Source organism: Cydia amplana, chromosome 12, assembly GCF_948474715.1.
Source record: "Cydia amplana chromosome 12, ilCydAmpl1.1, whole genome shotgun sequence".
NCBI lineage: Eukaryota > Metazoa > Arthropoda > Insecta > Lepidoptera > Tortricidae > Cydia > Cydia amplana.
The window spans coordinates 1879617-1903219 of record NC_086080.1 but is presented as its reverse complement, the minus strand read 5'-3'; the positions used below and the strand labels follow the sequence as shown (position 1 = coordinate 1903219).

The following is a 23603-nucleotide window of genomic DNA, read 5'->3' as shown; positions in this document are numbered from 1 at the left end:
CCGACAGGTTTAGCATTTACAGTTAGTCGATATAAGCCCTTATTGGTGGTGTATATGTCGGAAACAGGGAAATGGGCCGAACACACAAGTGCCGTTTTGCCTTGTTTAAAACTGCATCACCCCTATCTCTTGCTATAATTAAATAGCAGTCCACTTTGCACGTCGCATAGGTTTTCTTGGAAATCTTCAATTTAAACATAATATTATTTCTTATGAATTCCATATAAAAATAAAAAAAAATATTGACCTCACATCGACTCATTAGAATTTTGTTCCTTGACATCCCTTCTTTGGTACTAACAAATTAATTTATTCAAAACCATAAAATTACCACCAGATTACATAAATTATGTAATGCTATCCAAAGAACTAACCGAAAGAAATACATTCCATCCTTTTTCCTTGCTTTATCATTGTTATTTTTACATATTTTAACGGCACATTTCGTAATTGTTGACAACTTCACATTTGAGCGTTTCAAACAAGACTAAACGAAAAAGTAATGCATGATCTGTTTTGACATCACTTTCGTGGGGCCATTTTTGGCGGCTGATTGGGTATCCAGTTCTTTATACTATATCAATGTATTTGTAGCTTCGAATAGGCCTGTCCTTTATATAGTTTGTCAAAGGACTGTTCCATTTCAAACATAGAGATTCATAGAGATTCATAAAACTGAGAGATTCATACTATCTTTGTCTTACACTAGTACTAGCACCCAAAAGAAAAGGATGAGTATAGTTTTTTTGGTTCCTATTTACTGACAAGATTTGGTTGACCATCTATACAAGCAAAGTCAGTTCTATTCAATAATAATATTATGAAGGTGCCATCCAAAACTCATTAAAGTAATAGCTTGTGTCATCAGATGTGACGTTGTTATGCGGATTATAAAGGAAAAATGAACAAACAAAAAATGTTTTAGTTCTACTCGACAACATATCACTTAAATGGTTGGCAGTTCTCAACTGTGCGTTCTTCAGAAACTTTCTGTCTCGCACAGAGCAGCTAAACTTTGAAATAAACTGTCGCTAGCGGTATTTCCGGATCGATACGAACTTCAAATATTCAAGAAAAAAGCTTACTCTTGTCTCAAAGGCCGCAACGCACTTGTTACCGCTCTGGTGGTGCAGATGTTCATGGTCGACGTTAATCACTACATAGCATAAAACAAAGTCGCTACCCGCTGTCTGTCTTTCCCTATGTATGCTTAGATCTTTATAAAACTCCCCAAACGGATTTTGTTGCGGTTTTTTAATAGATAGTGAGTGATTCAAGTGGAAGGTTTATGTATATAATTTGTTAACCCGTGCGAAGCCGGGGCGGGTCGCTAGTTTAATATAAAAGGATTACGTGATTTGTGCTGTGTAACTAAAGTTTACAAGAGTAATGTTACAAGAGATTCCATTGCAGGGTAAGTGTCTAACGCCTCCAGTCCTGCACGCCGGGCTTGAAACGTAATGTTTTAAATAGGCTTTAAGGAGTGTATTGTCAAGTATTAATTAACTTTACTGGCTGAAATTCGTAAACACAATAGCGAGCCAACAAGTAATGCAGCTAATAGGCCTGATATCTCATTAGCTAAAGCCATATTAGCATGATTAAACAAGTCTGATTAACGCCATAATGTTTGCAAAATGCCGGTTATAAACCGAATAATCCTGTATAATGGATAGATATACAGAGTCTAGAAATGTAAAAAAAACCGTATAGTATTTAGATTTTTTTTCATCCCAGAACTAATTTGTAACACATTTATTTGGGTCAAAGACATTTTAGAAAAAGGTCAATTCTAAAGACAATACAATAACAGTTAACGACTCTGGTCTGGTACATATATACCCTGTTTTACTTATTTGTGTATCAACGTACGGAAAAAATTACTGAAAAATATGTACTCTCTGTAAGGGTCCACTTTCCATTTTCACGTTGAGTGGCATACTGAGCCACCTGATTTTTTATTACTTTTTTATATACTTACTCGTAGTGACGAGTCCCCATACTTTTGCACAATCAAATACTTTGATTGATTGATTGATTTATTTATTGGTAAAATTTGTTGTTTTACAAGTCAAGAAAAAAAAGACTACAAAAAAAACGTGTAGTTAAATAAAAGACTCTCCTAAATACAAGACTACAGCTACAAACAGCATTCTTAAAAACATATAGTCCTATACAATTCTATCCAAGTATCTGCTAAAACAGATTCCCAAATTGTCCTGCTCAAATTTAAACGTTTCCCATCTAAAGCGGGAATTGCCGTAATTTCAATGTATTTCATGTTGTTGTGAAACAATAGCTTAAAGCTCCAAATTAATCTGGACGGGTTCTTTGTCCGAGCTATAAAAGCCAGTATGATTAATTTGTCGCTGAAATCGTTTTGAGGCTAATGCAAAGGTTGTGCAAGTTGTGAGATATTTGCTATGCTAGCACGCTTTTCCAGGCTAGCGCAAAAACATATTGACAAATAATTGTAAGGCTTTTTTGTACAAAATGTCACTAAAAATTTAAACTTAAATTATTGAACTACTTGACAAACAATTATGTTCAAAATGTCCTCCTTTAGATTTCATACAAAAACACACATATTTGTGAAAATGATCATCAACATGCAACAAAAAAAATTGTATTAACAAATTTTTGGGCCAACCTATAAATCGGGTCTTGTATTATCATAAACTGCTGCGATATATTCACTATGCTAGCACGCTTTTATATTGGGACTTGTATTTTCACAAACTGTTGTTAATATAATAACTAACTATAAATTAAATATTTAAAAACTAAACTATAATTAAAATAAACCTACTTAAAAAATTAAACGAATACTTACAATATTATAATATATTGTTGTTATATATTCGCTATGATAGCAGGTTTTTGAATATTTATGGCTTCGATCACCCTATTATTTTCGCCATGAAACATATAGCTAGTCATGGCAACAACGCTTGAAGAGCGAAAATAATATGACCGTGATGGCGTTATGTTTACGTTACACTTGTACGATAACTACTTATTTTCAAGGGAATAATGATGTTGAAAGAGACACAGCATATATATGGCACAGGTGAATAACCTTTTCTTAATGTTTTTATAAAGCGGTGGTGGCCGAGTGGATATGACGTCCGACTTTCAATCCGTAGGTCGCGGGTTCAAATCCTGGCTCGTACCAATGAGTTTTTCGGAACTTATGTACGAAATATCATTTGATATTTACCGCTAGCTTTTCGGTAAAGGAAAACATCGTGAGGAAACCTGCATACATCTGCGATGAGATTCAAAGGTGTATGTGAAGTCCCCAATCCGCATTGGGCTAGCGTGGGGACTATAGCCCAAGCCCTCTCGCGCATGAGAGGTCTGTGCCCAGCAGTGGGACCTATATAGGCTCAAATTATTATAATTATTTTTTTTTTTTGTTTGTATATAATTTAAGCTTCTTATTTTTCGCTGATTGCACTCATTAAGCTCCGTCCAGATAATCCAGCGCAAGAGTGACGTATCGAGGTTAGCGGTCTCTTTGGGAAACTCACTGATAACACTGATAAGGCGGTTTTCGAGGTAAACATATCGATTTTATCAATGTCGTGTCGTTTAATCGTTGTCGGCATTCTTTAACTATCTTAGCCGCAGTTGCCGAAATATGCGGGTACGGTCAACAAATACGATCTCACCTTGTCACGGTGACAATATTGTGAAGTCATATTAATCTAATACCTTGATGACCTTGACTGTAGGTACTTTTTTTAGTAACAGGAAGAAACTATAATGAAGGGCATATGCCCTGTAGTGATATTGTGATATATAAGAATAAATAATAAGATGTATATAGGTATGTATTTGTTCAAATATTTGCCTGCCAGAAGATATAATTGAAACATTTTGAGAACACAGAATGACACATGCTGCTATTATCTTACAAAACACAAGTTCGACGTAACATTTTATCAACTAGCATGACTAACATAACAAATTGCAGCAATCATCGGCCGAAACAGTCATCCTTCACACAACTCTCATTAATCTCAACATCGAACCAATCGTCATCGTCTGAATCATTCCGCATCTTCAACAAGCTATTCGATGATGATGATGTGAGAAGAATAGAAATAGTATGTAGGTACATACATGGTGTCTCTGACCATGGGGCTTTAAATTCAGAGCTTGATTTTACTCGCTAAACTGAGCTACTTATACTATGGGACCAACCCTAAAATCTAAAAAAAAAAATTTGGCTTTTCCATAGAAAACGTCGACATCAGATCAGCCAAAATGTATGAAAAAGTAAAAAAAAAATCGGGATTTCGGGGTTGGTGCCATAATAAAAGTAGCTCAGTTTAGCGAGTAGAATCGAGCCCTGGATTTAAAGCCCCATGGTCAGAGACATCCTGTATAATTCGAGAAACGATTTAGTCACACTAACCTGGCCCCGTAGACAACAAGCCAATCGCTAACGCTACGTTGTGAACGAAACGCAACTGTCACTGTCGCACTAATATGGAAGAGTGATAGAGAGACACAAACGGCGCGATTCGGAAAATGAATAAGAGATTCACTAGATATGATATAGTAAAGATATGTGACGTTCCACGACAAAAGGTACCATTGCCCCGGCTGAATATTGGAGCGGCGTTAATAATAGCGTAAGCGCCAGCCGCCATAAGGTACCTTTTGCCGTGGAACGTCACATATCTTTACTATTTCATATCTAGTGAATGTCTAATTCATTTCCCAAATCGCGCCGTCTGTCACTGTCGCACTAATAAGGAAGAGTGATAGAGAGACACAAAGCCATTCGATGGTGAAGCGCAAGCGATCGTCAACATGGCTAGGCAGCCGCCGCCATACAATCTGTCGACCTATACTGGTTGAGCACAGCAAAGCAAAATGAGATTTTTGAATTTCGAATACCGCCCTTCTCAGAAGACGCCCTAGGGGCGGAAACGAGGCATTACCGGTATCAGCGTCGTACTCATAGAGAAATATAGTAAGACAAGAGTGCTCACTCCATACATCAGTTAGACTATTCATTTCAGTGTCTACATCTAGCATCGATTAGCGGAACTATCAGTACTGCTACTTGACAATAGATGTAGCACCGACCGGAAAGTCTTATCTCAACAGCATAAGACTTTCCGGTCGGTGCTACATCTATTGTCAAGTAGCAGTACTGATAGTTCCGCTAATCGATGCTAGATGCTAATAGTCTTTTTGGTACTAAAACTGATGTATGGAGTGAGCAATCTATGTATTTTTTTCTCTATGGTCGTATTGTATGTTGGCTGCGCCGGTTTATCGATAAATGCATCTAGAAATGTGTATTGTTATGATTTTGTTACAAGAATAAAATCGTTTGGGAAAGAAATCTTACTAAGCGAGATGATTTTTTTGTTGTCATTTTCTCCTTTTCGTCGGATTTAGATATTTGGTGAATATATGGAGTTCCCTATTCTAAAAAATATAAGCGGAATTTCACCAAATCTTAATCTAAATGGTCGTCAAGGTACTTGCAACCGTTCTGGTGCTTTCATGGGCAACAGGGACTGCTTACCATCAGACTCGTAAGCCTCTTATATCTTAAAAAATATCTATTACACCAGGTGACCGTTCGTCATTTACAGCGAATATATCTAATTGTTACGTCACTAGCGACATCTGTACCTATATCGTTGTTTGAAAATTGATGTTGGTTTATGAGAATCGTACCTACATTAAACTTGGCCTTCTAAAGGCTATTCTATTTTATGTAGGTAATGACATTTTTACCGTTAGTATATCTTATCCCTTTACAATAAGGTTTACAGTCGTTGGCACTGACGAAAAAAGGCCCGCATTTACAGCGAAAGTATAAAGTAACATTTTTATTACCGTAATTTTTGGCCGAAGTTATAGTCCAGTAAAATACTTCTTTGACCTTCGTGAGTATTGCGAACATTAGGCGGATGTTCATTTACGTGTTTTTAGGGTTCCGTAGCCAAATGGCAAAAAACGGAACCCTTATAGATTCGTCATGTCTGTCTGTCTGTCCGTCTGTCTGTCTGTCTGTCTGTCCGTCCGTATGTCACAGCCACTTTTCTCCGAAACTATAAGAACTATACTGTTGAAACTTGGTAAGTAGATGTATTCTGTGAACCGCATTAAGATTTTCACACAAAAATAGAAAAAAAACAATATTTTTTTGGGGTTCCCCATACTTCGAACTGAAACACAAAAATTTTTTTTTCATCAAACCCATACGTGTGGGGTATCTATGGATAGGTCTTCAAAAATGATATTGAGGTTTCTAATATCATTTTTTTCTAAACTGAATAGTTTGCGCGAGAGACACTTCCAAAGTGGTAAAATGTGTGTCCCCCCCCCCCCTGTAACTTCTAAAATAAGAGAATGATAAAACTAAAAAAAATATACGATGTACATTACCATGTAAACTTCCACCAAAAATTGGTTTGAACGAGATCTAGTAAGTAGTTTTTTTTTAATACGTCATAAATCGCCTAAATACGGAACCCTTCATGGGCGAGTCCGACTCGCACTTGGCCGCTTTTTAAGAAATGGTATTGACACAAAATTATAGCTAGAACTTATTTATTTTTAATACGCTAAATCTTGAGAGATTATTGTGATGTATGCGGTATAACACAAGCGAAATCACAGAAAAAGCTATTTCGGTCATTGTAAGTACATATATGTTACCTAGTTTGGTTGAAATAAATTAAAATACTTAATTTAATAAGGAATAACATGCGATTTTCCCCTGCAAAATAGACAAATGTGTGATTTTAATTGTAGGGTAACTAAAAACGGTGATCGCATGCAATTTAAATTAGCTCGAAGTATCTATCCCACTCCCACAACTAGTCTTTAGAAACTATCTTAAAAAAACATTCTACAAAAAGGTTTTTACTTTGTTGAGCACTGGGACGTGACGCGTACGGCGTAGGTACAGCTACCCTATAGTTCGTTTTTTAGCATTAGAAAAAAGGTACCTAAGCAATCTTGACAGGTCTTTTAAATGAAAAACGCTTTTTAAAAATTAATAAGTCTATTACTTATGAAAGCAAAATAATGAAAATAATCGTATATCCTCTACCCGCACAGAGACCTATAATAAGGTCTCCCATTCCATTCTAATTTAAATCTTTATTTTGACAAATCAAAATTACATTTGTCTTGGCAAGTTTTGACGTTTGGGCTGATAGAGGATTCATAATTGTTACATATTTGCCGCGACTTATTTTTCAAAAGTGTTTTTCAATAAAAAGACACGCCAAGATTGTATACCTTTTTTCTAATGCTAAAAAACGAACTATAATAACCTGCAGAAATTTATAATATACCGTCAAATTTAAAACTAAGTTATCACACGTTATCATGCCAAATATTGGCTTCTTATATTTATTAGGAGTGTTAATAAATAGCGTCATGTAAGTACCCGAAACTATTCTAAAACGCCTCATTGGATTGTTTAAGCCGACAATACAATCAGGGTTCGCAATGTGGGTTGTGACGTCACACCCGTGACAAGGGTCGTCATAGCTTAGGGTTCTTACATTTCAGTGGTTGGAATTTTATTTGAATTACATAATATACTTACACATATACGTATAGGTACTTAATAACAATTTTATTCAAATGTATAAAAACAGAGCGAAACACTTGAAAAACTTTAAAGCAACCAAAGATTAGTTTAGGCCTATTTTGTTTGGCATGTATATTATGATCGAACTTTTTTAGGTTTCACATGATGCGCTGTGTCTTGTATTTTATATTATCGTTTTAGGAGTCTATACAAACTATATAAATTTTATTGATCTTATTATGATGTCACTCGCAAACCATTTCGTTAGCATTATAAATAAATAGGATCTATTTGTGCGCCATTATTGCAGCGGCGCCGTATTACTGCTCACTGTATTGCATTGCTGCCGCAAATGTCAAATGTTGCTGCCCGAAATCTTGACCTATGCGGCAGCAAGCAATGCAGCGTGGCAACAATATAGCGCTGCATTGCATGCAAATAATATAATAATATAATATCTATAATAGGGCCCATGAATTGTTTTACTTTTGTGAACGAAGGTAGGTTTTATGCGGCAACAATGCGTAGGTGCGCGTGGCCCGTGGCATTTGCTACTTTTGCCACGTGGCTAATCCGCCACTGCATAAAACAGTGTTTTATCATGAGTGTATATTGAATTTACCTTACCTTAAAAGTGCCGTTGAAACCTACGGAAGTTTTTCGCTACGGAACCATAAAAATAGGAATAGCGCTTCTAGTATTTGATTTCACAGTACGAACTAAGGGTCAAGTGTTAGAAACGAGCTCACAGAATAGAGGAAACAAAACGCTTTATGAATGTAGGTGTGACGTCATACTCTTGACAGGGGTTCTCATGGGTTAGGGTTGCCACGTTCCGTTGAAAGACATCAAATGCCTATGATCGTTTGAAAGATTTATTGTAATGTAAACTAAAAATGTCGTTATATAAATAAATAGATAGGTATACGTGTAAATATTTGACTAAGGTTCATAAAAGATGGAAATATTCGCTGCATTGGATATGGTCTTGGTAGCTCAAATGGCAGAGCACTGGGCTAGCGATCCAGTTATCGTGGGTTCAAGTCCCACCCAAGACAGTGAATTTTCCACTTTTAATTTGTTTCTAAGTTGACATTATTCAGATTTCATTTTGATTTCAGTTTCTTCGAATTGGCCTGCTAGTCCCACAGTAAGTAAATATCGTTGCCATTGCCATTATTTGAGATATTATAACTAATTATATTTATTTTATAACTACTTTAAATTAAATGTACCTACTAAACTAACTAAAGATATATATTCAAATAAAAATATGATACCAATTTGATTTGAACGTCAGCGTCAGCTGGTTGAGGTGCAATCGAATAAAATTTGTGACCAACTATAGAACATTTTTACAAATAATTTTACTTTAAAATCAATATTTAATGTGAATGACGTACTTAGTAAGAGAAAAAAGGTTACACAGTGGGTCAAGAATCAAGTTTTTCGATAGTACATAAAAAGTATATAAGAATAAAGTTAAAATAAAGGCAAGACTACTCCAATAGCGGAATATAGTTCTGACAAGGGTCGTCAACTCGTCATAGCGGCTTAGGGTTGTCACTTTTGGCAATTGAATACGCGCAACTGGAAATTGGAGAATAGTTGCGGCTTAGAGTGGCTTGGAGAAATAATGGAGTTTTACGGCTGCTGTTAATGGTTGGTTCACCCTGATGTTATCGCTGTTGAATGATTAGATGGGTGGATCAAGTGTTAATCGTTGCTATTATATCCCGTTAGCCAGGGGACAATAATAACATAGTATCTCTTGGATGCTGTATAGGCGATTATTTCCCCTAGAGAGCATCCTTGGTCATACCAACATATTATATTCATGTAAACTTCAACATAAGTAACTTCAAATTATCGCATACTACTGTCAATTAAGTAGAAAAATGAGACTGATAAGTACCTGAACTACAGTAAAGTCGGTTCACCGAGTCAGAATTCTACGGTCAAGAGAGTTTTACTGATAATTAAAAATTAAGATAATTAAGTAGAATTACAAATAATAAAATAACAATAAGACAAATAGTGAGATGCGAAGGTCGAATGGCATCTTTTGTAAAGCCAAAGCGGACCCCAGCAGGCACCTTTAGGATTCAACTAGGACAGCACTAAGATAGACAAGAAATTATATTAGACGAGCTAAAAGGAGTAGTTAAACGCAAGCCCGGTTGTGCACCCGCACGTACATTTACTCGTAAACTAATATTCTCGGCGTCTAATACCCCAGTGGCTAGATTTGCTATTCAGGCACCAACCAGGTAATTCCATGTAATTTACCTACCTGACATAATTAAATCCATTAATATTCCTTAGACCGTCACGTCACTCAGTAAACCTGACTATCATAAATTCGTATTACCTGAAATGTAAATGTAATTATTTTAACTTTCCACTGTCTTGCTTCCTCTCTCGTTGCACAGATAGCTGTTCTTCTATATAAGCATAGCATCTTCAAAACTAAATTGTAGAATATTTTACTCGCGGATAGAACATATTTTATAACTGACTAGCAACCCGCCCCGGCTTCGCATGGGTTAACAAATTATACATAAACCTTCCTATTGGATCACTCTATCCATTAAAAAAACCGCAATAAAATCCGTTGCGTAGTTTTAAAGATCTAAGCATACATGTATAGGGACAGACAGACAGCGGGAATTAAGCGACTTTATTTTATACCATGTAGTGATGACAACCCTACGCGACTTAAGTTACATAATCGTCACGACTCCGGCATGGGATTGTTAAGTTGCCCTTATTCCAAACCCCGAGGAAGTATAGGAACCTCCTTGCACCGCAGCGTGCGTACTAGCTAAATGACGTTCCATACATTGCAAAATCTGCTGGGAACCGCGAAAATAGAAGTTCGCAAATTGTGGACATCTTTCTCTGTCACTCTAGTTTCGTTTTCGTTCGTAAAAGGGAAAGATCCCCGCAATTTGCGAGTTCCGGTTTCCGCGATAGCCCCTCTGCTCTGCCTGCTGCGTGGAACTGCGTCGCCTGCGTCTCAGCATACGCTTATACTAACGGCTCGGCCACGACATTACGCGCGACTGGCGACGGCGGCAGCGACAACCATAGGTGGGAACGAATAGTCCGATCGCTGAGTCGGGCTCCAACCTATGGTTATCGCTGCCGCCGTCGCAAGTCGCTCAATGTCGTGGCCGACCCGTAACGTAATGGTTCCTAAATATAGTATGAGGTCACACTTATAATAGTTTTATAAGATGAAGACTTGGTAAGTCATGAGAATAATTCTTAACTTGACACGGCCTATTTCCGAGAATTTGACATCTCTTTCGCTTTGTTGCTCGGGAAAGATTGTTATCGGGAAGTTTTGGCACTCGACCCACAATGTGAACTTCAAATGGTTACCCTTTGGGTTTTGACACTTTTGACGGCTGATTTCAATGCGATTTCGGCATGATGTCAATTTTAGTTCTTAATTAAGGAGTGAGGAAATTTTCATTATAATATACTAGCGACCCGCCCCGGCTTCGCACGGGTTAACAAATTATACATAAACCTTCCTCTAGACTCACTCTATATATCTATTTAAAAAAACCGCATCAAAATCCGTTGCGTAGTTTTAAAGATCTAAGCATACATATTACATAGGGACAGACAGACAGCGGGAAGCGACTTTATTTTATACTATGTAGTGATAAACGGGCGGCCGACACAAATGAGTATTACCTACGATTCATCACAATTAGGTAACATATTTTGGTTAGTTACCTAATTTTTACAGTTAATTTATTGGTCATCATCATCTTCCTCGCGTTGTCCCGGCTTTTTGCCACGGCTCATGGAAGCCTGAGTCCACTTGGCAACTAATCCCAAGAATAGGCGTAGGCACTAGATTTTACGAAAGCGACATCTGACCTTCCAACCAAGAGGGTAAAATAGGCCTTATTGGGATTCGTTCGATTTCCTCACAATATACAAAATAGGTCAAATTACTAATAATTTATTAGAGATGCCACGAATATTCGGCAACTATTCGGTATTCGGCCTATTCGGCCACTTTGCCGAAATTTCGGTATTCAGCCGAATGTTGCCTACTATTCGGCCGAATACGGAATATCTGTTGCCCCTAACTAAAAAGAAAAATTACACAAAAAAATACCAAAAATTAGGTATATTTAATATTTAAAAAGTATTATTGGAAAGTTGTTAAATAGGAAGACCCTTTTTTATTTAAACATTTGTTGATTATGAAATTGTTTTTATCATGGGTCTGATTTGATTGACTCTAACTACATTCATTAGTTCTGTTTTACAAAAAATATATCTTAGCAAACGTTTGTGCTTTGTTGGCGAACAGTTTTCATAATAATTGTGACTCACTATGATTGCATCTCATGCCGAATATATTCGGTCGCCGAATATTCGGTATTCGGCCAAAACCACTATTCGGGGCGTCTCTATAATTTATATTCAACGACAATAACGACAATACATGCCCTATTTTTCCAATATCTACCACAAAGGGATTATTCATAATACAACCTCATCATTACATTTATGAACAACACAACTCGAAACATCAAATAAATTGGAAACAATACTCTAATTCCCTCATAATTCTAAACATACTACTCATCGCGGTCTCTATTCTATTCAACCAGAAGCAAAAGGACGTATGTTCATATAAAATTTAATAAACATTCGTCGTTTTGCATTAGAAGGTATTGGGTTGTCACATGGTAATTTATTAGGGGCTTACTGTCCGTTATGAGTTATAGCTCTACAATAAATTAGTGAATGGTAATGGCATTGAGCCTATTTCCAATATCCAAATTAGGCCCATTCGGACCTTTTAACACGATATGGGATAATATAGGTGAATAAAGGTAAGAACGGTGATGATATAATACAGCGGGCGCAGCAAGGTTCCATTTTTATCGCCTGTCACTATGCCCGTCACTTTCGCACTTACATACTTGTTAGAACGTGACAGACATGGTGATAAGCGATAAAAATGCAACCGTGCTACCGTCGCGGGTAGGCATCTTTTTCATTTAAAAAAATGGCTTCCATCTATGATGATTTTGCAATGTCAAAATAAGCAACGTCCTCTATTAGGTAATAAATGTCGATTTTTGTGATAAGCCTTCAAAATATACCTAACCAGGCGTGTCTCACTCCGCGATTTCGTCGCTTTGCTACAGGTAGCTAAAAGTACATCCGTTCGGCCCCAATTTTAGGGAAAGCCATAAGCCGCGCGTGGCGCTGTCGCCACCTAGCGGCCGTGTCTGTGCTGATCGTAACAGACGCGTTTTGTTAGAGAGTGAGTCTTCTGTACTTAGTACTATTATTTATTCTGTGACCTAACTAACGTTTAATAAAACAGTATTAGGTAATGAAACATTTAACCAACTAGCTCTAAAACATCATTATTATTCTCACCAACCAACAAACTGCCAAAGGGAAAACCAACAAGATATCTCTTCATTAAACCCTGCGGTAATCTTTGTTTATAAATACCTACCTTCAAACACAAGCCTTAAGAGGATAGTGGACGACCGCTTCTGCATACAAACGTAGTCCCCATTTTCCTCTCTGGATATTGACATAAAAGATACGTTAACTTATACAATATGATGTAAGTACCTGTATCAACCATAGGCATTTCGTATGACAGTTCGATTTTTTAAGTATCAAAAATGAATTAATCAATCCCACCAAAAACATTTTCATGTAAAATGTTGCCAAGACGAAACCACAAGGCTCGCACTGACAAAAAGTTATCAGATCTCTTGTAGAGCCAAGCTTCTAACTCTACAAGCCCTAACTTCACAAACTCTACACCTTAGTTAAAATATGTGGCTTGACCGTTTCCCTACTGTAACATGGACGTAAGGTGAAAAATGTATTCACTATTCATAATTTTTTATAATACAATAGTTCTTGGAGTAACGAAACGGCCAAGCCACATATTTTGACTAAGGTGTAGAGTTTGTGAAGTTAGGGCTTGTAGAGTTAGAAGCTTGGCTCTACAAGAGATCTGATAACTTTTTGTCAGTGCGAGCCTTGTGGTTTCGTCTTGGCAACATTTTACATGAAAATGTTTTTGGTGGGATTTCACTTCTTTTTGTAAGTTGCTTCCATACCCTAATTTAAAGGGTTGCGCGTGTGATTTAAGGTACTATTCAAAATCCTGAAATACGTATCTTGGGGCATCTTTTATACATCTGCTTTTTACTGATTCCCCATACAAACTTCAACCCTCTTTTTCCCCTAACGCTCTTTTCCACCCCCTTTTCACCCTTACGGGGTGATTTTGGGGTTAAAAACTATTCTATGCCATTCCCCATTACAAAAACTATCTACATACCAAATTTCAACTAAATTGGTCCAGCGGTTATTGATTTCCCATACAAAATTCCACCCCCCTTTTTCCCCCCTTAGGGGCAAAAAATTTCAAGTTTTTGAATTATTTTGTTGTTTGTGTACTAATACTATCTTACATACCAAATTTCAGCTTCCTAGGACTTCAGGAAGTACCCTAGAGGTTTTGATGATCAACAGTGAGTGAGTGAGTCAGTGACGAAATTGGGTTTTTTTAGATATGAATAAAATCTTAAGTATAAGAGCTATGCAATTGAAATTTTTTATGTTTAATAAGTCCACTATTGACATCATATCCCGAGAATTTTGTTTATCTGGTATAATCCAAACCCAAGTTATGAGGGTTCAAAAAAACGACGAAGCGCTTCGAGCGCTTCGAGAAAAGGTAGGTAGTGCCCTTGCGCTTCGCTTTGCTCGTCTTGGCGGGGGCACTACCGTGCCCCCAGACATCTACATTCTACAAATTGACATAGCCGCAAGCTCAGCCGGGCTAGCACATGATTGGCGCGACAGTATCTCGCGGCGAGATAGACTACTTACCCGTCCCGTCCCTCTTTTACTAACACAGAAAAAGACGGGTAGCTTATCTCGCAGGCCTATGTTGTATTATAAAGACCTATGTTGTATTATAAAGCTTCAAAAAAATTGTTCTCTATTTACTTTTCGCTCTTGGCTCTTACGATAAAAAAAAAACAAGAACGAAGAGGCGTAGATAGCTATGCCCCTTCGTTCAATAAAAAATATTTGACTTTTATAAGTACAATAAAAATATTTTTCATAATTTCAAGTCTCAGAGAGGATAACGAGAACTGTGTTTGTAACTTTGATTGGAGAAGTGCTCCACTTTCCTCTTAAACCCTGCGGCAATATCTTTGTTCACGTTCACAAAACACGAGCCTTAACGAACAATTTATTGGGAAACGAGCAAAAACAAAGTGACTTAATTACATCTCACAATTAATGGAACGTCATTTGCAAAAGCGGGAAAAGAATTGATAATAAAAAAGTTAATTCCCGTAATTTTTGGCATCTTCCCTTGGTAAGTCGAGCGTAATGGGTAACAGTCACGCTGTTTTTCTTTGGAAATGTTGCATTTGTTTGTGGGGTGATGAATGTGATGATAATAATATTATCGAACGAGCGAGCGAAGCGAATTTTGTATGAAATTACCATAGGAGAAACTAAAATTATGTGAAAAAATAAAAAAAAAAACAACGGGTTGCACTTTGGGAGTGCCGACAGAAGTGAAAACTCAATGACATCTTACGTCTTACGCTCTCGCGAGTTTAACATTTTTTCCCCATCACAAAAAGTGTACAGCGCCGCTAAAGAAGTTTTCACTTCAAAAATAAACCGGAAATGTGTCAAATTTCAAGGTGCGTGGACTGTGGAGGATGTATTGATCATGTAGGTACCTACTACATATACTTTCAATTGACTTCAATTTCTTCACAATCTTTTTATATGAAAATTTGCACGTAACTGTACAAGTAAGTACCTTCGATTATACTTGCGTGCCACTGGCAATGTAAAACCATGTAGATTCCCTTCAATTCGTAAGTACCTGTAATAATCGAAATATCACATTAACACATATTGTTACAATTATAATTACACATATCAACGGTGTGTGTGTAACTGTGTTTAGACAGTTTAGCCGGGGTCTCTTTGTTTCCCATAAAGTTTTAAGTCATAATGTATTGTTTGTCATGTTATCATTAGTCATAAAACTAAAACCATTAACTTTTCAGCATTTTCGTAAGTTATCCTATAGATAGGTCAGGTTAGGTTAGGTTAATTTGTTTTATGGCAATCCAGAAAAGTGACGCGTTTCTGAACTGAATGAATTATGACTAACGAAAATGCGGGCAAACAATACATTATGACTTCAAACTTTTTGGGAAACAATAGAGACCCAGTTTAGACACGTACAGATAGATGCACAAAAGCCAAACTCAATATTTCTCTACCTAGCTCAGTTACATTCGGAAATTACGGACCATCCCTCTGTCTATTATGTCTGAGCCTTATCGTGCCAGGAATCGAATCAGGCCGCTAGCGAGCCTGGCATTGTTTCACCAGACGTCTGGTCCCCAGGGCCGGCATTGTCGAGGGCTGCATTCCTGTCTCAGGCAAATTGATCTCTCGACTATACATGTTTTAGTGTTCTCAATTGATCCTAGTTTTTATGAAGATCAAAGATCAAACCAATTGCATTACAATAAAAATGTCAGGAACAAGAGTCAAAGGCAGAGATTTTTAAGGGAACTCAGAATGTCGCAGTTGATCCCGCCTTTTTGAAGTATGTTTATCAAACACGCGTTTCTAACAAAAAAACATTACAGATTGCTTCTTTTTCGTGATTTTTTCACAAAATCCAATCCTGAACGGTGTTGCAAACGTAAATTTAGATATTTTAGATGATGAAGGCAGAATGATCTAGAATGATCCGGGTCTGGGCTAAGGCGTCCGACACTTTAGTTTTCTATAGAAAGCACTAAGTGATCACCGATCACCTGTCATAGAAAATAAAGTGTCGAAAGCCTCGACCCGGACTCGGACTGTTTAAATGTGAATCATCCATTACTTTTGCAACCTCACTGCTGACATCACCCACGTTAACCCAGTAGCAATAATTTGCAGCAACAGTCGCCACCCTATTGTAATGTTTTATATAAGAAATCGGCACGTATTTCAACCCGAAATGCTTATATATATTTAATAGTGTGTAATATAGGTGTCAAATCAAATAGATTTAAAGTGCCTATCAATAGGTAATTTAAATACAAATATTAACCAACCACGATCGTATTCAAAGCACATTAACTTACTTGTAAATGTAAATTTTGTTGTTATAATATATTCAACGGCGTACACATACACGCCATATTTCTAATTACTTTCATCCTCTAGGAACCACGGGAATCATGAAATATTCATAAAACATAATCCGAATGGTTCCATAAATACACCGTCTTATTCCGGCGTATTCTGTATTACAAGCTTGAAATGGTTTTCATGTCGTTTTGATACGACGACTTGTGCGAACGAAATGCCTTACCTGACCACTCCTGGCCGCGTATCATGATCGCATTTTTATCACTTGTCATGTCATGCATCACTTTCGCACTTACATACTTGTTAAAACGTGACAGGCACGATGACAGATGATAAAAATCCGGCCGTCTTAGCCCTACTGAATGATTGAACTAATTTTATCAAGCAGATGCCTCTGCGAGCGATACTACAATATTTTTATATTAAAGGAAAAATTATTAGTCTAGTATGGGTTAGCATATTGTTACTGGTGAATTTTCAATATAGCTTGGAACTCCGGTGGCGTTAAGGTACAACAATCTTACGGTAGATGTCACTATGCGTCTCCCTAAGGCGTGTACACAAGAAGAGAGAGCTTCAGTAGCTCATTGTCAGTTAAAAGCGATCGGACCGGGTCCAAAAGGTCGCAAGTTCGAGTCTTGCCAAAAACGGTGATTTATTTCCTCTTATATAAAGACTGACTGCATTTCTCCTACATCAAGTAGCGAGAGCCGCTCACAGTCAATGTCGTATCAAACAAGATAAAAACCATTTCGTTAGATACAGAATAGGCCAAGTTTATATTTTATACGCATTTATATATATAGCAACGTACACAAGAGGTGTTCGTATTTGTGAGGCAAATTACCCACATGCATTGCTAAGGCCTAATGCTGGAAAGATTATATTCTTCATGTATTTTGTGGAAATTTCGCGCGTGTGAACTTCGTTATTGCGTAGCTTTAATGTAACATTTATTTTGTGAGAGCGGAGATTAAGATGAATTAGGTTACTTTATTAGGTTTTTAATAATATATTTTTACTAGCATAGAAAGCTTATCAATATTATAAAAAATATTAACGTAGGTTTTGGCACATAGTTTCTTGTTAAGTGTATAAAAAAATGTCATCGAGACACTTCCGTATTATTTACCTATTAGCTTTTGCCTGCGACTTCGTCTGTGTTAATGATGATTGATAAAAAATATCATTTTTCCTATACTATAAACTATACTAGTACTTAGTTCACACTTATTATTACACTTGCTGGTTTTATGAATTGATTTACATAAAAGATATATACAGTGGTACTACTAAATTAATAACTAGCTTAAATCTAAAATAGGCCCTTGAGGCATTGTACCAACTGTACCCAGGATGATGGCCGCATTTCCTCGCTGTATCGCAATGCTGATACGTTGTGCGAGGAATCCGCCAGCTCTTCGGCCACCACAGTTACATCAACCAGACTTCGCAATTTTTTGCTCTTTTTAAACCTACATAACTCCGCAAAAATATTAAAAAGTCATTAATAATTCCTGTCCATAGCTTGAATGAAGCATTCAGGCCGTGAATTAAAAAGTTAATTACAGTGAGTGTAAAATGTTTTGACAGGCCATTGTGAATTTTCTGAACGTTCATAAATTTCGCTAGTTAAGCTTTTGAAATACAGCTAAATTATGCTTTAAATTGTGTAAAAGCTAAAATGTATTATTGTGGGTATTCAATTAACACTGATTGACTGAAAGGTCTTACTTAAAATTAGTGACTAAGCTTAATAAATTTGTTTTGCGACTTAAAAACACTTAAAACGAAGGTTGGTGGGTAGGTGTAGGCCTACGAATTATTACTTTCATTAAGGAATTCTTTGCATTTGACATTTCATAACCAATTTCATAACCGACATATTTGAAAACGTCTTATATACAAGGTGGCTCAGAAATCCGTGTACAAAAAAAAAACAACGGGTTGCACTCAGGGAGTGCCGACAGAAGTGAAAACTCAATGACTAGTGCAAAATGCACTATGTATAATTGAGGTTAACGCCATCTAGCGTTAGCGTTAATTACTTGAAACCCCTAAGCACATCACTGTTAGGTAGTACTCGAGTTATATTAATACGAGTTACAGCGAAACTCACTAGATGGCATTTAAATCAATAAAGAAAAACTCGATCAGGTCACGTGTCCGTCTTATGATCACGTGACCGTCTTACGGTCTTACGGTCACGTGATCGTCTTACGCTGTCTCGAGTTTAACATTTTTTCCCCACCTCAAAAGGAGCACAGCGCCGCTAAAGAAGTTTTCACTTCAAAAATTGAAATATTTTTCACCAAATCGGGAGTCATGGAAATCAAAGGGAGAACTCAGAACCCTTGTCCAGTAGTGGGACACTCAAATAGGCTAGGAAAAATAAAATATTACACATTTTTTATAAAATTTTATTAGAACTTGAAACTACGATAATTTAACCGGAACAAATCGAATTATCTTCACAATATTCTCTTTTGGCTTTAATACACAAACGCAATTATTTATTAAAATTAAAATAATCAACAATACGCACAGAAAAAAATATATATGACATTTTTTGGTTCCTGTACATCATAAATAATTTGACTCTTACTTAACAGCTGCATAAAATCGACAACGACACGAAACTTAAAATTCATATAATCAACAAGTAGGTGTCGAATATGCAAAGTAAAAACGAGTGCAAAAACGTTCCAGCATATTTTCCAGTAGCTTCAATACACATTTTCGCAAATACCGAGAAAGTTAAGTCAAACGAAAACACAGAGAGCGAAATTATAATTTATGCAGGCGACCTAATGACCCGGGGTGCAATGTAGAGACACGTTGAAATACGGATTGTATATTTTTACAACAACGCGTGCCGTGGTTTATTGTTGTAAATGGCATCGCAGAGAGGTTTCAGGTAGGCTAGTTATTTGTTCGTCTACGCCTGAGATTTCTTACACAGTATACAGGATGCTTCCTGTAACAGGAGCAATAAATTAAACTGTAGGCTGTACTCCTCAAACTGACCAACATTTGTTCAGCAAGTTTTAAAAATTAGGAATCCTTTAGACTTCCTCTTTTTCATACAAAATAAATATTGCCTTCAATGTACGCTGATATTAGTGAGTTTGACGTTGCTTGTCACGCTTTAAACATAACAAAATTTGCAATACATTGCGTCTTAGTGTAAGTGTAATAAAAATCAAAACATGAGTTATTTTCAAAAGTTGCTGAACAAATGTTGGTCAGTTTGAGGAGTACAGCCAGTTTAATTTATTGCTCCTGTTACAGGAAACACCCTGTATATGTAAAGCCTGACCAGGAATATATGATCACGCGCCATGTTGCGGAATATCACTGGAACTTTTTTTTTCATACAAAACTGAACTGTCAACTTATACATGAGAATAACAGCGCCCTCTTGACAATGATCATATATTACTGGTCAGGTTTCATATCAATAGTCTTAGGTACGTAAAACGAAACGTCGTAACAAAGCGATTCAGAGACCTTAATTCTATATTATTTACTTATCTCTCACACAAAGAGAAAAATATTTTACTTTTAGACTGTTCCAGGTAGCGCGCACGGTTTCATTGAAAATTTCATAGTGAAAACTAGACTGACTATTAAAAATGAAAACTGAACCGACGACAGCGGTCAACGGCTGTTTTTGAATAGGACGATAAAAACATATATACATATTCGAAATTTTAAACCGAACTGTTGATTGAATTTTCAAGGTTTTTTTTATCTATTAAAACTGGAGTAGCGACGCAAAAAAGGTTGAAAACTTCTGGTATAAAAAAAGGGATTTTTGTGTTAATTATGATCTAATAAATTTATATCGACCGGGTTATGAACCGTGAGTACCTATTGTATTGTTTTCGAGCTCCCGATCACCGTTAATCATTCAAAATTGTTATTGATCTAATAAATGTTGTCTAACACGGGGCAGAATACAACCAAAAGAAAGTTTATCAGTTTATCCACCCAAAAACTCGCTAATCTTACCATTTAATAACCACCTACCCAACATACGACTGACCCATTAGCACCGCTCATACTGTACGTTTTTGCACCATTAACACCACTCAGACCGACACGTCAGAATGACAGCGGAACCTTTCTTCGAGATATTGGCGCGTGCCTCCCGCGAGTTCCTCGAATATTGCGTGTTTGAGTAGAAATGGCTAACACTCATGGTTAGAGATGTGGCCAACGGGGAATTTTACCGCTTTATTTATAAGTTTAAGTTTATTTTGTGTTTTCTTTTATATTATGTATTGTCTGTGCTTACGAATAAATTATAATTATATTCTATTCTAAGAGCAAAAAGCGGCCAAGTGCGAGTCGGACTCGCCCATGAAGGGTTCCGTATTTAGGAGATTTTGACGTATTAAAAAAAACTACTTACTAGATCTCGTTCAAACCAATTTTCGGTGGAAGTTTACATGGTAATGTACATCATATATTTTTTTTAATTTTATCATTCTCTTATTTTAGAAGTTACAGGGGGGAGGACACACATTTTACCACTTTGGAAGTGTCTCTCGCGCAAACTATTCAGTTTAGAAAAAAATGATATTAGAAACCTCAATATCATTTTTAAAGACCTATCCATAGATATCCCACACGTATGGGTTTGATGAAAAAAAAAATTTTGAGTTTCAGTTCGAAGTATGGGGAACCCCAAAAAATTATTGTTTTTTTTCTATTTTTGTGTGAAAATCTTAATGCGGTTCACAGAATACATCTACTTACCAAGTTTCAACAGTATAGTTCTTATAGTTTCGGAGAAAAGTGGCTGTGACATACGGACGGACAGACAGACGGACAGACAGACAGACAGACATGACGAATCTATAAGGGTTCCGTTTTTTGCCATTTGGCTACGGAACCCTAAAAAGGCAGGAAATTTGAAGAGAACGAAATATATTGTGACGGAAACATGATATCACGCGGGTTCTTACTTTTTATATCAATTACTCTTAAAATATACCCTAGGCTATATCATTACATTTTTATACTAAAATTATACTGCTATGATTAATATGTGTAAAAATGACATATAAAAACTAAAATTAAAATACCCATCACTAAAAGTAAAAATAAATGTTTGTAATTTGAACATGATTAATTTTTTATTGTAAGTAACACAAAAAAGCACGATAAAATAGTGATCGAAACACTTTCGCTGAACGACACAAGGGAGTATTGAAATAAGAGTTGCTGTTCAAAGTAGGTAGGTACTTATCACACAAAGATCTCGCAAAAAATTCAAATTCTTTCATATTTTAATACGACGAATATTTTAATTTCTAAAAAGAAACAATGATTCCCATGGAATATACCTACAAATCAGGGATGTTGCGAATATCCGCATCCGCATCCGCAACCGTGGAACTTCCGCATTATTTTCAACATCTGCATCCGCATCCGCATAAAATCGATGCGGAGTTTCATGCGGATGCGGATGTGGAACAGGTCGGTACAGGAACGTCTTAGCATCGGCTTAAGTGCTAGACTGCTATGTAATTTAGTCATTAGCCAAAAAAACCTATTAGAAATGAGCAGTCAAGCGTGAGTGGGACTTAATGTACGGAACCCTTGGAACACGAGTCCGACTCGCACTTGGCCGGTATTTTGAAATAAAAATTACTAAAATGTAATATTTGACGTTTTTTTTTATGTACCTATCTTGACATCCGCATCCGAAATCCGCAAAAACTCGGCATCCGCAACATCCCTGCTACAAAGCATATTATGTAAGATTTTAAAAATAAATGAAATAAAAATGTTTGAAGTCATTCTCAAATACGAAATCAATCCTAATTACTTAATTGTTTCATTCAATGTTATTTCACAACGGAAAACAGAAAAGTAAGAAATAATCCCGGAAAAATAAGCGTCCCAAAGCACAGCACTACCTCAAATCCCAACCAGGCAACTACTTGACATTGTTCGCTCTTTTCCACTCGAGTTCGAAAGGAAAGAAAGGGATAAAAGATTCAAAACGTGTCCCAATCGTGTGGGAATAACCAGGGCAGCCGATAAAGGCTGTGAAAGAATCCTATTCAACACATTCCGGATACCGAGCGGAGGTTCTACGCCATTGTGGGCGCCAGACGATGCATATATTTTGCCTATTTCATCCACATTGTCGATAAGGTACATTTCAAACTGATTTTATATGGAAATAACGCCTTATTGACAACCGACAATAAGTACCCTTTTGATTGAGAATGGCACATATTTTGCCTATTTCAAGTTTGAAGGTGTCGAACGAACGTATAACGTAATAGTTAAGCTGCTTATTCTTGATGGCTGGGTTTGATGTGATATTCCTATTGTTTTATGCGAATTTGGGAGTGTAATTTAAGAATAAGTAATTATAACAGCTGGCATTGCAGTCGGTTGAATAGATAGAGGCCCCATTAAGAGGATAGTGGACGGACCTTTCTCGATAAAAACATAGTCTCCTTTTTCCCATTTTCCTCCCTAGATACCTATTGACATTATGGAAAATATTACACAATTTATTGTACAGTAAGTACGACATAAAATAGTAGAAAATAAATGAGGGCGCCACTTCCTAGGTAACTGTCACATTTTTGACGTTAAATGCTTAAACATGGCAACAATTTTGTATGGAATTTTTTTAAATCCATTTTATTTAATTTCTACTATTTTATGTCGCACTGTATATTAACCATAGCTGGCCCCTTTGTTTGACTTTATTAAATATTATTACGTTATTTGTTATGTAAAGTATCATTCAATAGAACTTGCTAACTATGTAAACAACTTACTAGTAAAT

At 36.6% G+C, this 23603-nt stretch overlaps 1 protein-coding gene, 1 long non-coding RNA gene and 1 other non-coding gene across 3 annotated transcripts in view; 1 reads left to right on the top strand and 2 right to left on the bottom strand.

Annotated features, from left to right (window-relative positions):
* LOC134652871 (uncharacterized) overlaps positions 1 to 21448 on the bottom strand; it is a 50636-nt gene extending 29188 nt beyond the window's left edge. Inside the window, exon 1 of the long non-coding RNA XR_010097219.1 lies at positions 21400 to 21448. This is a non-coding gene — a long non-coding RNA (uncharacterized LOC134652871). The remainder of the gene's footprint in view (positions 1 to 21399) is intronic.
* LOC134652810 (G-protein coupled receptor Mth2-like) overlaps positions 1 to 23603 on the bottom strand; it is a 125488-nt gene that overhangs the window by 68211 nt on the left and 33674 nt on the right. The gene's annotated exons all lie outside the window — the stretch shown is intronic.
* Trnaa-agc (transfer RNA alanine (anticodon AGC)) lies at positions 8565 to 8637 on the top strand. Its single transcript has one exon. It is a non-coding gene; the product is annotated as a tRNA-Ala (tRNA).